This window comes from Haliotis rufescens, unplaced genomic scaffold, assembly GCF_023055435.1.
Source record: "Haliotis rufescens isolate VD_foot unplaced genomic scaffold, xgHalRufe1.0.p SCAF_4, whole genome shotgun sequence".
NCBI classification, from domain to species: domain Eukaryota; kingdom Metazoa; phylum Mollusca; class Gastropoda; order Lepetellida; family Haliotidae; genus Haliotis; species Haliotis rufescens.
Window position 1 is genome coordinate 54,445,171 of NW_025964112.1, and position 15,472 is coordinate 54,460,642.

The 15,472-nt window shown below is 42.4% G+C and overlaps 1 protein-coding gene across 2 annotated transcripts in view; it reads right to left on the minus strand.

Annotated features, from left to right (window-relative positions):
* The window catches only part of LOC124115171, a 29,586-nt gene extending 18,139 nt beyond the window's left edge, over positions 1 to 11,447 (minus strand). Inside the window, exon 1 of one of the 2 annotated variants that reach the window (XM_046476083.2) lies at positions 11,238 to 11,447. The gene's annotated coding sequence lies outside the window, so the exon portion shown is untranslated. The remainder of the gene's footprint in view (positions 1 to 11,237) is intronic. The other variant, XM_046476063.2, reaches the window with a different exon arrangement.
* Positions 11,448 to 15,472: the final 4,025 nt, after the last annotated feature.

A 15,472-nucleotide genomic window follows, 5' to 3' on the forward strand; every position in this document is an offset into this window, starting at 1 on the left:
GCACACAAGTGATCTGTTAGCATAATGTACCGAGCTGTTACACTGCACACGGGTGATCTGTTAGCATAATGTACCGAGCTGTTACTCTGCACACAAGCGATCTGTTAGCATAATGTACCGAGCTGTTACTCTGAACACGGGTGATCTGTTAGCATAATGTACCGAGCTGTTACTCTGCACACAAGCGATCTGTTAGCATAATGTACCGAGCTGTTACTCTGCACACGGGTGATCTGTTAGCATAATGTACCGAGCTGTTACTCTGCACACAAGTGATCTGTTAGCATAATGTACCGAGCTGTTACTCTGCACACGGGTGATCTGTTAGCATAATGTACCGAGCTGTTACTCTGCACACAAGTGATCTGTTAGCACAATGTACCGAGCTGTTACTCTGCACACGGGTGATCTGTTAGCATAATGTACCGAGCTGTTACTCTGCACACGGGTGATCTGTTAGCATAATGTTCCGAGCTGTTACACTGCACACGGGTGATCTGTTAGCATAATGTACCGAGCTGTTACTCTGCACACAGGTGATCTGTTAGCATAATGTACCGAGCTGTTACTCTGCACACGGGTGATCTGTTAGCATAATGTACCGAGCTGTTACTCCGCACACGGGTGATCTGTTAGCATAATGTACCGAACTGTTACTCTGCACACGGGTGATCTGTTAGCATAATGTACCGAGCTGTTACTCTGCACAAGGGTGATCTGTTAGCATAATGTACCGAGCTGTTACTCTGCACACGGGTGATCTGTTAGCATAATGTACCGAGCTGTTACTCTGCACACAAGCGATCTGTTAGCATAATGTACCGAGCTGTTACTCTGCACACAAGCGATCTGTTAGCTAGCATAATGTACCGAGCTGTTACTCTGCACACAAGTGATCTGTTAGCATAATGTACCGAGCTGTTACTCTGCACACGGGTGATCTGTTAGCATAATGTACCGAGCTGTTACTCTGCACACAAGCGATCTGTTAGCTAGCATAATGTACCGAGCTGTTACACTGCACACGGGTGATCTGTTAGCATAATGTACCGAGCTGTTACTCTGCACACAAGCGATCTGTTAGCTAGCATAATGTACCGAGCTGTTACACTGCACACGGGTGATCTGTTAGCATAATGTACCGAGCTGTTACTCTGCACACGGGTGATCTGTTAGCTAGCATAATGTACCGAGCTGTTACTCTGCACACAAGCGATCTGTTAGCTAGCATAATGTACCGAGCTGTTACACTGCACACGGGTGATCTGTTAGCATAATGTACCGAGCTGTTACTCTGCACACAAGCGATCTGTTAGCTAGCATAATGTACCGAGCTGTTACACTGCACACGGGTGATCTGTTAGCATAATGTACCGAGCTGTTACTCTGCACACGGGTGATCTGTTAGCTAGCATAATGTACCGAGCTGTTACTCTGCACACAAGCGATCTGTTAGCTAGCATAATGTACCGAGCTGTTACACTGCACACGGGCGATCTGTTAGCATAATGTACCGAGCTGTTACTCTGCACACAAGCGATCTGTTAGCTAGCATAATGTACCGAGCTGTTACTCTGCACACAAGTGATCTGTTAGCATAATGTACCGAGCTGTTACTCTGCACACGGGTGATCTGTTAGCATAATGTACCGAGCTGTTACTCTGCACACGGGTGATCTGTTAGCATAATGTACCGAGCTGTTATTCTGCACACAAGCGATCTGTTAGCATAATGTACCGAGCTGTTACACTGCACACGGGCGATCTGTTAGCATAATGTACCGAGCTGTTACTCTGCTGTTACTCTGCACACAAGCGATCTGTTAGCTAGCATAATGTACCGAGCTGTTACTCTGCTGTTACTCTGCACACAAGCGTTCTGTTAGCATAATGTACCGAGCTGTTACTCTGCACACGGGTTATCTGGTTACGTAATTTGCTAAGCTGTGTGTGATATGGGGACGTCTTGTTCTGCCTACACTTAAAAATGCTGATTTGTCCACGAGAACGTCTCTAGAGTGTACGTCGTTACACTGATCTTCTGTACAGTGAACACGTATTCAGTGAACTCCCCTTTATTCTCCAGAACCCATACTGCATTATGAGGCACTGAAAGGTTAACAGTCATATTACCATCTCATACTACCGGGTACCCTTTCGATGTAGGGTTGACTGACATGTTCTAGCAATGGCCCCTTGCCTGGGGAGACATGTAGCGTGTTTCAGAGTGGGACAGCCCTAGAAACTCTCAGGAGTCAAGCCTGACAAACAAAACCTCCTTTGTATATATGTAGACGTTCTCTACAGCAATCCTCCGGAATCCAGAGCTTCTCGAAAGGTTCCCGACTCACGGTGTTCATCTGTATACGGTGTTTAAATATTTTGTTTTGTAAAACAATGAGCTGAGGTGAAATGGGGATTAGCGTCGCGTTTATGATTACTTTATTTACGTTAATTTTATGTTAAGATGGCATAAATGAACATAAGTGTATTTATGTTCATTTAAGCCATCTCAAAATAAAATAAATCAAGTCACAATTCAAATTAAATTCAACTTCAGCAAATTTCTGGCAGCTTCAAGGAACTGTATGGGAGTCTTCCTTCTTTGCTGCAGCTGTTCTCTCTGGCGACCAAGGTGGGAGTCGACCTCTCTATATACTCTTTTACGTGCTACTCCATGGCCTAGTTGGGCTCTTTGTTCCGATCGCTCTCTTCTCTTGTCATAAACTTATAGATCAGTTTAAACACATTGGAGTGGGCCTTTGAAAGAGATCGGTTCAACTTGGAATGCCATTCCTCAAGATGGTTATTAGTTCTCGGTTCAATGTTGCCATACTGGTTCCACGTCTTTGCTTTAAATGATGAGTTATCATCGACCTATGTTGATGTCACATAATCGGTAACCTCAGTTTCCCTCGGTAGATGATCTGGGCGTTCCTCTAAAATTTCAAACCATACATCTTGGTCAAGGGGCAAAAGTGGCAAACATGGTGATCGTCTTACAAGAGTCTAAAATTCTTCGTCGGTACGGTGAGACCTGCAAGACCTAGTCATACATAAAATGTACCATCCATGAATAATGTGCCTGCTGCTTGCTTCATGTTCAATATCTGATCTGAGGTGAAAACTAGACGTCATCAGCACCATCCTTCGTGATTATGAAGGGAGTGTTCGTTGGAGTGGTTGTTGTCCGCTGTCCTTGGGGGTCTACTTCTGCTTGCTTCATGTTCAATATCTGATCTGAGGTGAAAACTAGACGTCATCAGCACCATCCTTCGTGATTATGAAGGGAGTGTTCGTTGGAGTGGTTGTTGTCCGCTGTCCTTGGGGGTCTACTTCAGCCAGTGTTGTAGGTAATGTTGGCTGGTTCTTTCGTCTGTGTCTGTAGAGGCCGGCATCAATACTCTGAATTGGAGGAAGGGGTAATTGCTGTTTCTTCCTCTCTTACAGCATTTCCTCTCTGTGATTCTGATGCAGTGGCAGAACTTCCTCTCTGCTTCGTGTTCTGCGGGTACTCGTAAGACGAAAGACTGTTGTGTCTTCTATCTGGGGGTGAATATGAGCAGATACCCACTTGAGATGTTCACAGACTGTGCAGAAGCGTCCATTACAGCCAGAAAATACACATGTCAAATGTGTTGCTCTCTCACCCCGAACATCCAATCTATATCGAAAACCATCATAAACCGCCCTTCGGCCACCAAACTGTGAAGTTCTAAATTCTACTTTCTGCAGAAATGCCATGTTTAATGCAGACTCGAAATGATCATCACTTCTCGACTTCTACTTATATATTGTCAGGTGCCAGAAACTATATGTTATCAAAGTCGATACGGTGGGTGATATGTTTACACTAGAAGCCAGTTCTCACTGCATGTTATGATACAAGATAGGTTGGTACGCATTCACATTTCTTTATATACTGGTCTTTATAATTTGTTAAATGTATTCAGTAAACATTCGGGGCGGTCGGGTAGCCTAGTGGTTAAAGCGTTCGCTCGTCACGCCGAAGACCCGGGTTCCATTCCCGACATGGGTACAATATGTGAAGCCAATTTCTGGTGTCCCCCGCCGTGATGTTGCAGGAATATTGCTTAAAGCGGCGTAAAACCATACTCACTCACTCACTCAGTTAACATTCGATCATATGGAACTAACAAAACTGATGTGTAGTATAAACTGTAGGCAGAATGAGAGGTAACCGACACAGCACAGGTGATACATCTGCTATGTAATCATGTAAGCTGCTACCCGGCACACATTGATCCATCTGTTAATGGTGTGTAAGCTGAGTAGGTGGTGACTGGTTGAATGGGTTCAGATCTAACGTCGCTACGGCTACAAGGACGAGAACAAATTAAACATTCGTTAAAAGCATGTACAGTAAAACACTTAAGTATGTATCACCAGGGAGTCTCTCTGTGTATGGTCTTCCTGGTATCACAGAGGCATTTAAGACATGCGAGGGAGATTAGATAAGCCTTGGTGATGTGTACGAGCGACGTCAAGGAAAGCTAGGTTCGCTACGACCAGACAGACATTTCAAGGTACTATGATAGGACATTGTTATTTCACGAGAAATGGTTAGCCATAATTGGGAAATACAGGATCATTCTATTCTGCAAACAAGGGACATGCGGTGAGGTGATATGGGGTTAATGCTTTCAAGTTTAATTCACTTACAAAGCAACGCGCGCGTGCGTGCGTGTGCAACAAGTACCATCTTTTAACGTATTTTGGTATGACGCAGCAGGGGATCGAACCTTCGACGCTCCATCGACCAGACCATGGAAGCGGTTCACAAAGTTGAAGAGGAAGGAAGGACGTCACGTGTAATCAGAGCGAAACCAAAAGATCATGACGTTTCATAAAAAAAGACTTATTGATCAGCGTGTGTTCCCTTGGTTATAATCAATATTTGACAAACTGTTGTCAGGAATGTCAAGGCAAACATCGAGTTGAGACACATTCATTGGTCGGTTTGGGATGACACGTCTTCATTCTCATGGCAATGTTTGTTTGTTTGTTGTTTAACGTCGCACTCAGCAATATTCCAGCAATATGAAGGCGGTCTGTAAATAATCGAGTCTGGACCAGACAATCCAGTGTCTGACATCATAAGCATCGATCTACGCAATAGGGATACGATGACATGCATCAACCACGTCAGCGAGCCTGACCACCCGATCCCGTTAGTCGCCTCTTACGACAAGCATAGTCGCCTCTCGCGGCAAGCATGGCTTGCTGAAGACGTATTCTACCCCGGATCTTCACGGGTACCATGGCAATGTACTTGCTATCATTACAACCACCATATATCAAAACAACATTTGTGTTTGACTCATTTACATAAAGATGGAATTCAAACGTTATTACCTTCCTATTCATGCGCATCACTCTGATTTTTGTTTGTTTGTTTGTTGTTTAAGCCGCACTCAGCAGTAGTCCAGCTATACGGCGGGGGTCTGTAAATAATCGAGTCTGGACCAGACAATCCAGAGATTGACATCATGAGGATCGATCTACGCATTTGGGATACAATGGCATGGATCTACCAAGTCAACGAGCCTGACCACCTGATCCCGTAAGTCGCCTTTTACTGCAAGCATGGGTTGCTGAAGACCTACTCTAACCTGGATCTTCACGGCATAGGCACTGGATAAACTGAGACCCGCTAATCCTGAGACTACCGTTCCCAAAGAAATCGTCCAGGATGATCATGGTTTCGGAGTTAAGTCCCTTTGTAAGATTATATACGTTCAGAATAAAAACTAACTATATAATTGATTAAAAATATCTAACTACGTTTCACTCTCTATTTATATTTCGATATGTGGGTTAATAAAAATGTTTAAAGGCTGGCTTAAATTTAATATAAGGAACTTCATTAAGAATATGATGAAGGTTACCTAAATTCGACGCCAAGTTGTTTCCAATTCAGGACTGACTACTTAATACTGGTGGTGGAGGGTCTGGGAACTTTTTTTTGAAACAGATTATTGCTTTAGCCAGCGCTTCAAAACAAAAGGGATATCGAAAGGTCGACCCCGTAGATAAACGCTCTTCGTATAAAGGGCAACTATCCTGAAGGTTCTGGTGCAACTTTACGATCGATCACCTAATCTCCACAGGCCCCTTGTCCCCAGTCACGTGGACAGTGTCGGTCATTTCGGTGTCGGTGTGACTGACGTACTCTGGTAGTTCTTAACAGATACCCCTCATCAGTATTCAAAACTATTTGTTGCATCTACAATACAAAATATGTTATTGTAGAGCAAGTTCAGCATACATGCGTTTATGACATCTCTCGTAACACTTGCCTTGCGTGAAATTGAAACATTTTCTTTGTGTACTTCTCATAAACTGTTATATAGATATAAACTATAACTATGGATTCATATAATGGTGTTTGACCGACCTAAGTCAAACTTAGGACTGCCAATTTGCGTGACCAAGTAGTCTCCCGTTTGTTTGTTCGTTCGTTTGTTTGTTTGTTTGTTTGTTTCTTGTTTAACGGCGCATTCAGCAATATTCCAACTATATGACGGCGGTCTGTAATGGACTAATACCGGTTTTTTAGTGCTAGCCCACAGAGATACCATACCGCAATCTAACATAATACCCCACTGAGACACTGTGTACAGACTCCGCGCCGACCAGTCCTTGTTTTAGCCCCTTAATGCCGAGCGCCAGGCAGGGTAACAACAAGTACCATCTTTTAACGTCTTTGGTATGACGCGACCGGCGATCTAACCCCGGAACTTCCGCTCACCGAGCGGTCGCTCTACCACTAAACCGCGGAGGCGGTCCATGAGTATGGTGCTGACAAGCCGAGAAACATAATCAGCAAGAACGGGGATTCGAACCCATGATCATATGTTTTTGATAGACTTCTGGGAAGCTACTCTGCACTGCAATTTGCGACGTCTTAGACGACTGGGACGTCCATGACCCTAGATGTACAATAGCTATATATTATGTTAATTGCCTGCTGTGACAAATATGCCTTTTGCGTCGTGGAATACGCCAATCACAATTAATACACGTCCCATTGTGTGTGGAACTCCCGGGACTGTGGTTGTTTGTCCTGGTAACACACACACACACACACACACACACACACACACACACACACACACACACACACACACACACACACACACACACACACACACACACTCACTCACTCACACACACACACACACACTCACACACACACACTCACACACTCACGTTTACATATGAAGGATGTAACTATACCTATCAACAACCCCAGGCCGTCATGCATCGGTGCGCCAAGACGCATTAAACATTAATGCTGTCCTATTGTGCTTTACGGATCAGAAGGTATTGACTGCCTATCTTCCTGGCTTACAGTGGCCCGTATTGCCTGTAGCTATGGCGATAAACACAGAAAAGGCAAGCGTTATTGTGTACAACTGAATCATATAACTGAATCGTAAGTTGATGCTCGTAAATGTTTAAAATGCATCTCCTTTCAATGCAGATATAATGAACAACAGAGTTGTGTATCATTGAGAAACAGATTTATGCCCCATTGAGAAGCGAAAAATGTCTCATTGAGATATTGATAAGTGAGAACAATGTTGGTTGGTTGGTTGGTTGTTTAACGCCGCACTCAGCAATATTCCAGCTATAGGACGGCGGTCAGTGAATAATCGAGTCTGGTCCAGATAATCCAGTGATTGATATCATGAGCATCAATCCTCGCAATGTGGGATCGATGACATGCCTCAACCAATTCGAACAATGTCTCATTGACAAGTGAGAGCTGTCTCATTGATAAGTGAAAATGTGTCTCATTGATAAGTGAGACTGATATGTACTGAGATCTGTCTCATTTGAATATTGAGAACTGTGTCTCGTTGCTTTACGGAGAACTCAGTCTCATTGACATATTGAGATACTGAGAACTGTGTCTCGTTGCTATACGGAGAACTCAGTCTCATTGACATATTGAGATACAGAGAACTGTGTCTCGTTGCTATACGGAGAACTAAGTCTCATTGACATATTGAGATACTGAGAACTGTGTCTCGTTGCTATACGGAGAACTCAGTCTCATTGACATATTGAGATACTGAGAACTGTGTCTCGTTGCTATACGGAGAACTAAGTCTCATTGACATATTGAGATACTGAGAACTGTGTCTCGTTGCTATACGGAGAACTCAGTCTCATTGACATATTGAGATACTGAGAACTGTGTCTCGTTGCTATACGGAGAACTAAGTCTCATTGACATATTGAGATACTGAGAACTGTGTCTCGTTGCTATACGGAGAACTCAGTCTCATTGACATATTGAGATACTGAGAACTGTGTCTCGTTGCTATACGGAGAACTAAGTCTCATTGACATATTGAGATACTGAGAACTGTGTCTCGTTGCTATACGGAGAACTAAGTCTCATTGACATATTGAGATACTGAGAACTGTGTCTCGTTGCTATACGGAGAACTAAGTCTCATTGACATATTGAGATACTGAGAACTGTGTCTCGTTGCTATACGGAGAACTAACTAAAGTCTCATTGACATATTGAGATACTGAGAACTGTGTCTCGTTGCTATACGGAGAACTAAGTCTCATTGACATATTGAGATACTGAGAACTGTGTCTCGTTGCTATACGGAGAACTAAGTCTCATTGACATATTGAGATACTGAGAACTGTGTCTCGTTGCTATACGGAGAACTAAGTCTCATTGACATATTGAGATACTGAGAACTGTGTCTCGTTGCTATACGGAGAACTAACTAAAGTCTCATTGACATATTGAGATACTGAGAACTGTGTCTCGTTGCTATACGGAGAACTAACTAAAGTCTCATTGACATATTGAGATACTGAGAACTGTGTCTCGTTGCTATACGGAGAACTAAGTCTCATTGACATATTGAGATACTGAGAACTGTGTCTCGTTGCTATACGGAGAACTAAGTCTCATTAACATACTGAGAAGTAAGAAATGTGTCTCATTGAGATACTGCCAACTGTATCTCAAGAAGATGATGTTCAAATACATCTGTGACCCCCGTGAAGACCCGGGTGAGGATAGGTCTTCAGCAACCCATGCTTGTCTTAAGAGTGAGTGAGTTGGGTTTAACGCTTTTAACAGTATTCCAGTTATATCACGGCGTGTCAGCTTAATGTGGGAGGAAAGCCCGAAGTGATGCAGGTCTCCGACGTTTACCACTTCGGTGAAACCCACGAGCACGGGTATGGTGCTGACAAACCTAGAAACATAATTGGGGCGAACCGGGATTCGAATCCACAATCATAGGTTTCTGGCGTGCCAAAGGGACGCAACTCTGCACAGCGAACCGCGGTTCCTTAGACAAATGGGCCACCCGTGCCCCCACTTGTCTTAAGAGGTGACTATGCTTTTAAGAGGCGACTAACGGTATCGGGTGGTCACGTTCGTTGACTTGGTTGATGCATGTCACCGTATCTCAGTTGCGTAGACCGATGCTCATGATGTCAATCACTGGATTGTCTGTTTCAGACTCGATTACTTACAGACCACCGTCGCATACATTTAGCTGGAATATTGCTGAGCGTGGTGTTAAAGACAAAACAAACAAACATTCGTCTTATTGTTGAATTGCTCCGTTATTTTGCAAGAACGGACAGTTGTTAATTCTTCATTTTCTTGAACAAATATTTAAATTAATTTAAGATTTGCAATAACGGCAGAGAACACATTCATCGCGGAAGGGCGACTTGAACTTTATAAATAAAGGTTACAAAGGGTTCTGCTTTATGTTTCAAATATTTCAACAAGAGAACCTTTTGTCATGGGTAGATGGGTATTCGTTTAAAAAGGGGATTATCCTCGCAACTCTCCATTCCTTAAACATAATCGGCCTCGGCTACATTATTTTTAAGAAATGGCGAGTAGCTGGACATGTCCCCTACACAACAATTGTTCTTTTGGATAATGAGAACCGTGTCTCATTGATCTACAGAGAAGTATCTCTCACTGAAATACTAAGTACCGTGTCTCACTGAGATACTTAGAAGACTCTCACTCAAATACTGAGAACCGTGTCTCAGTGAAATACTTAGAAGAATCTCTCACTCAAATACTGAGAACCTTGTCTCACTGAGATAGTTAGAAGAATCTCTCACTCAAATACTGAGAACCGTGTCTCATTGATCTACTGAGAATTGCCTCTTTGAAATATACTGAACAAAAATGTCAGGGATCATGAATATTTGGGAGATATGTTCATGAAATGGTGTGCTCATCTTCACTACAAACATATTCACCAAAGAAATCATCATTCGCAATTTATTTTGTTCAGTATACAATACACAAAGGGATTTCTAGAAAGGAGGGCTTAGAGTTCAGATATGTCTGAGTTCAGATATGTCCCGTTTTTGACCAAACCTCTTCTGAGAAATTGCCACTTTCCGGCGTCGTCAAGGTTACGCATCATACACGTGGCACCTTACCCCAGTGCCTTTAATGGCCCGGTCAAATATTCTATAGCTTATATGTGTTTACACTTCACGTGCCTGATGAACGACTACCTGTTTAAGAAAACTAAATAAATTATACTCTTTGTTTTGTCCACTTTACACCAGCCTTTATTTGTTGACGCCTCGTTAGTTCCAACTTTATATATAGGTCAAATATTTATTGACTCCTACATGGGCCATTAGCGTATTCTGGTGTGAAAGAGGACTGTTGACTGGCCCGAGGTCACGTCGATACCATTCTTCTGTTAGTATGATATCTATACTGTGTCTTCAACGTTACAAACAGGATCACTGGCGTTAAAGTCTCAGAGAAAACTCAACTGACTACCGATGTGTGCGTCGTGTTCAGCCGTCAAGGTGGCAGGTTACAGCACATTAATTTTAAAGAAAACATCACTGTCTTGAAATTTAGGGATTCATGGACTGTTCTATGCTGTTCATGCGTAAAGCGAATCAAACAGCATTAGCGTTGTTGAGGTTTGACTTTTAACCCACGCCATGTTCTATGTCCTTATTAGCATGTTCCGTGTTCAGCTCATGCTAAACTCGTGACATTTCAATCATTACACACTGATATACATACAACGGAATCAAATATTTGGTATAAAACGTGAAATGAAAAGTACTATGCCACTATTTAAAATCTAACCACAAATAAAGGTGGGTACGGCATAATCAAAGAATGCCCTACATATCTCTGTGTCACAGACAATGAAGTTAGCACCTACCTTTGCATGCGTGGCGCTGTCGCTGATGTATGTGTCTTCAGGGCAAGGATGGAGATGCTGGTTTGTTTACTGTCGACGCCTTAAGTTGCTTATCTCCATCGTTACCTCAGACAACCGTTCTGCATCCGCTGTTCTATTGACTCTCGTCGTCGGATTCAAAAATCGATACTTATTTCCGAATACCCATGGGATACATGTTAGAGTGTTGGTGACGGTAAACGATTTTGAAGATGATTGGTAAAGGGCTACGCTTCACCGAGCCTTGCTGGGTGGGAATACGTCAATACGTAATTACTACTATTTGGAAACAGAAACTTGATATGGATGTATGGATTTAAAGGTTATTCTATCGCTTCCCAGCTTAGATAAGGATAAAGCCATTTTCTTTTTATTTAGATTGGCACAGTTCATTTCATTGTTATCATCCGCTTGATGTGGCCATTCAATAGTCAACCATTACAACCATCTCTGAGACTTCAGATGAGGGTTTATAATAGCACCGGGGGGCACGGGTGGCCCAGTCGTCTAAGGCGCCGCGATTTGCTGTGCAGAGTTGCGTCCCTTGGGCACGCCAGAAACCTATGATTGTGGGTTCGAATCCCGGTTCGCCCCAATTATGTTTCTAGGTTTGTCAGCACCATACCCGTGCTCGTGGGTTTCACCGAAGTGGTAAACGTCGGAGACCTGCATCACTTCGGGCTTTCCTCCCACATTAAGCTGACACGCCGTGATATAACTGGAATACTGTTAAAAGCGGCGTAAAACCCAACTCACTCACTCACTCACTATAATAGCACCGCCAGTTCAATACAGCTCCATATAGCCCGGGGGAATCTAGCCGTATAGTATCTCTATACTAGTATATTTACAACACAGAACAATATGTAACACAGGACTGCAGGGGACATCATAAAAGGATAACCACTCTATATCATATATATTATTCCATCACATAGTCGGATGTAATACGTATATCTTCAGGGTAGAGCCACTCTATAAGATAGTCATTAATTCTGTTTGTTTACCTTCTGAAGTCAGCTCAACTACAACGACAAACACGGGCTTTTCATGCTCTCCGGAGATGAGTTTCACACATTGTTTCCAGATTAAAGTGGTCAGCGAAATCTGTTAAATCAAAATCAGTGACCTCGAAACAATGGGAGACTCTTAGCACTGCCCTACCAACAAAGGCGTTCATCGATAACCGTCTTAGCACTATCCTACCAACTAGGACGTTCAACGGTTACCCTCTTAGCACTATCCTACTAACAAGGACTCTCACCGGTTACCCTTTCAGCACTATCCTGCCAACTAGGACGTTCGTTGGTTACCCTCTTAGCACTATCCCATCAACAAGGACGTTCATCGGTTATCCTCTTAGCACTATCCTACTAACAAGGGCGTTCTTCGGTTACCCTCTTCACACTAGCCCACCAACAAGGGCGTTCTTCGGTTACTCCATTAGCACTATCTTGCCAACTAGGACGTCCATCGGTTACCCTCTTAGCACTATCCTACTAACAAGGACTCTCACCGGTTATCCTTTCAGCACTATCCTGCCAACAAAGACTTACATCGGTTACCCTCTTAGCACTATCCTGCCAACAAAGAGGTTCATCGGTTACCTTCTTTGAACTATCCTACTAACAAGGACGCTCACCGGCTACCCTTTCAGCACTATCCTACAAACAAAGACTTACATTGGTTACCTTCTTAGCACAATCCTGTCAACAAGGACGTTCACCGGTTACCCGCTTAGCTCTATCCTACCAACAAGGACGTTCACCGGTTACCCGCTTAGCTCTATCCTACCAACAACGACGCTCATCGGCTACCCTTTCAGCACTATCCTACAAACAAAGACTTACATTGGTTACCTTCTTAGCACAATCCCACAAACAAGGACGTCCATCGTTTACCCTCTTAGCACTATCCTACCAACAAAGACGTTCACCGGTTACCCTCTTAGCACTATCCTACAAACAAGGACGTCCATCGGTTACCCTCTTAGCTCTATCCTACCAACAAGAACGTCCATCGGTTACCCTCTTAGCACAATCCCACAAACAAGGTCGTCCATCGTTTACCCTCTTAGCACAATCCCACAAACAAGAACGTCCATCGTTTACCCTCTTAGCACTATCCTACCAACAAGGACGTCCATCGTTTACCCTCTTAGCACTATCCTACCAACAAGGACGTCCATCGTTTACCCTCTTAGCACTATCCTTCCAACAAGGACGTCCATCGTTTACCCTCTTACCACTATCCTACCAACAAGGACGTCCATCGTTTACCCTCTTAGCACTATCCTACCAACAAGGACGTCCATCGTTTACCCTTTTTGCACTATCCTACCAACAAGGACGTCCATCGTTTACCCTTTTTGCACTATCCTACCAACAAGGACGTTTACGGTTACCCTTTTTGTACTATCCTACCAACAATGACGTACATCGGTTATACCCTCTTAGCACTATCCTACTACCAAGGACGTTTCATGTAATTACCTTGTTGATAGTTCCAAAAATGCATAATTGCGGTACGGACTAATTATTTTGAGAACTGTCTTTTATTGTTATTTTTACTTCTGAACCGAACGTACGTTTATTTTGAAAGCTAATAATTACTAAATTGGATCTTATTATCATAATCACTAACTTTAGCTCAATCTCGTTAACGCGGAATCCGTTTGTTTAACCGCTGAACTGTTCCCTTGATACTTTTCGATCTCTCGATCCGTTGCACTTATCACGCTTGTGTTCGTCCGCCCACTCTCGACAGTCATTGTGACAGGTATTGACGTCTCCTACTGGTCGGGGATTTTCTATATGCTGATAAGGTCATTATTATCTTCGCAGACGCGGTCAATCAGTTGCAGAAAGTCAGCTTTCACCGTATGATCAATTTTCTACCGCCTATGATTAAAGTACTTACAAAGTATGACACTAGCATAATGTTTTTTGCATACAAAGCTACGGTTATAAGAAGCGGCTGTAAAATATATGTAATATATCAGCAATAGAAACAAACATTTGTAGTCCAATCTGGTCTTGCCTAAAGTCTGTACTGAAAGATAAGTGCATAGATATGTAGTAACTCTATCCTTATAATAAGCAAGTCTCGATAACCGGACAGTACAAAGACGCCAGACTTTTATGCGGACAACTTGTTTTTATTATTTACATAATCCAGAAATTATGATTTAAACTATATATAATAATTGCCTTAGAGTCTTGCCAAGTGTAAGTCCACCCGTCCGTACAATGACATATAGCAAAACGTTTTAAAATGGCAAATTTCTTCTAGTCCTTGTGATACCTAAACAATTGGACAGATTGGCAAGGAGTATTGGACGAGTGACAATTTCAATCGCTGGATTTAATAATATTACATAATAATATCATTTTGATTTAGGAACAAACTCTTCTAATCCATCTAACCAACTGTACTCCGATGCAGATGTGTTATTTTTAGAAAAGGGGTCGTTAATTTGGGAAAAAATTGTCAATTTTCTGCCTACAAATGATAGTTTTTTCAAGGGCGTCTGATTGCGCCCTGCTTTCATATGGTGTGTCTCCATGGCCAATTCCTTTGATCAATAATAAGGTCACATTTAAAAAATAAAACACTGGGTAGGAAGGGCGAATACTTAATTTTCACAAATAATATATTTAAAGATTATTATGCTTTAACTGCAGGGCCTCAGTTTTCGTGGAGGTTTTTCTTGAATCCAAGGAGTCTGTATATAGACTTTCTGCTTTAAATATTAAAACGCCGGTAAGGAGGTGACTATACAGAAAATCAAGGTCGCTAATAGGAAACAATCTTCACATAGTTTAAGAACAACAAACATGTCAGTGGAATTTAGATTTAAATCGGTTTAGATTTATCTAACTTTGAATTCAGTATCTTGTTAATGACAAACTTAAAGATTAAGACGCTATTTGGATTTAGAGTGAGTGAGTTAAAATTTAACGTCGCATCGGCATAATTTCCACCATATAGCGACTTTTAGAAATTGATGGTAGAACATGTAGTATTGAAACTGTTTGTGGATAACAACTTCAAAATTGTTTCTAACGAGTTTCATGGCTTTTTGTGGTTAATGACATTTGACCTACATCCTTTTATTTATTTAGATTTATCATATCTCTTTCAAGTCAATTGTTTTGGCATAATTGATGTATTAGGTCTTGATCGACCTATAGAAATGCATGTACATTTTCACATTT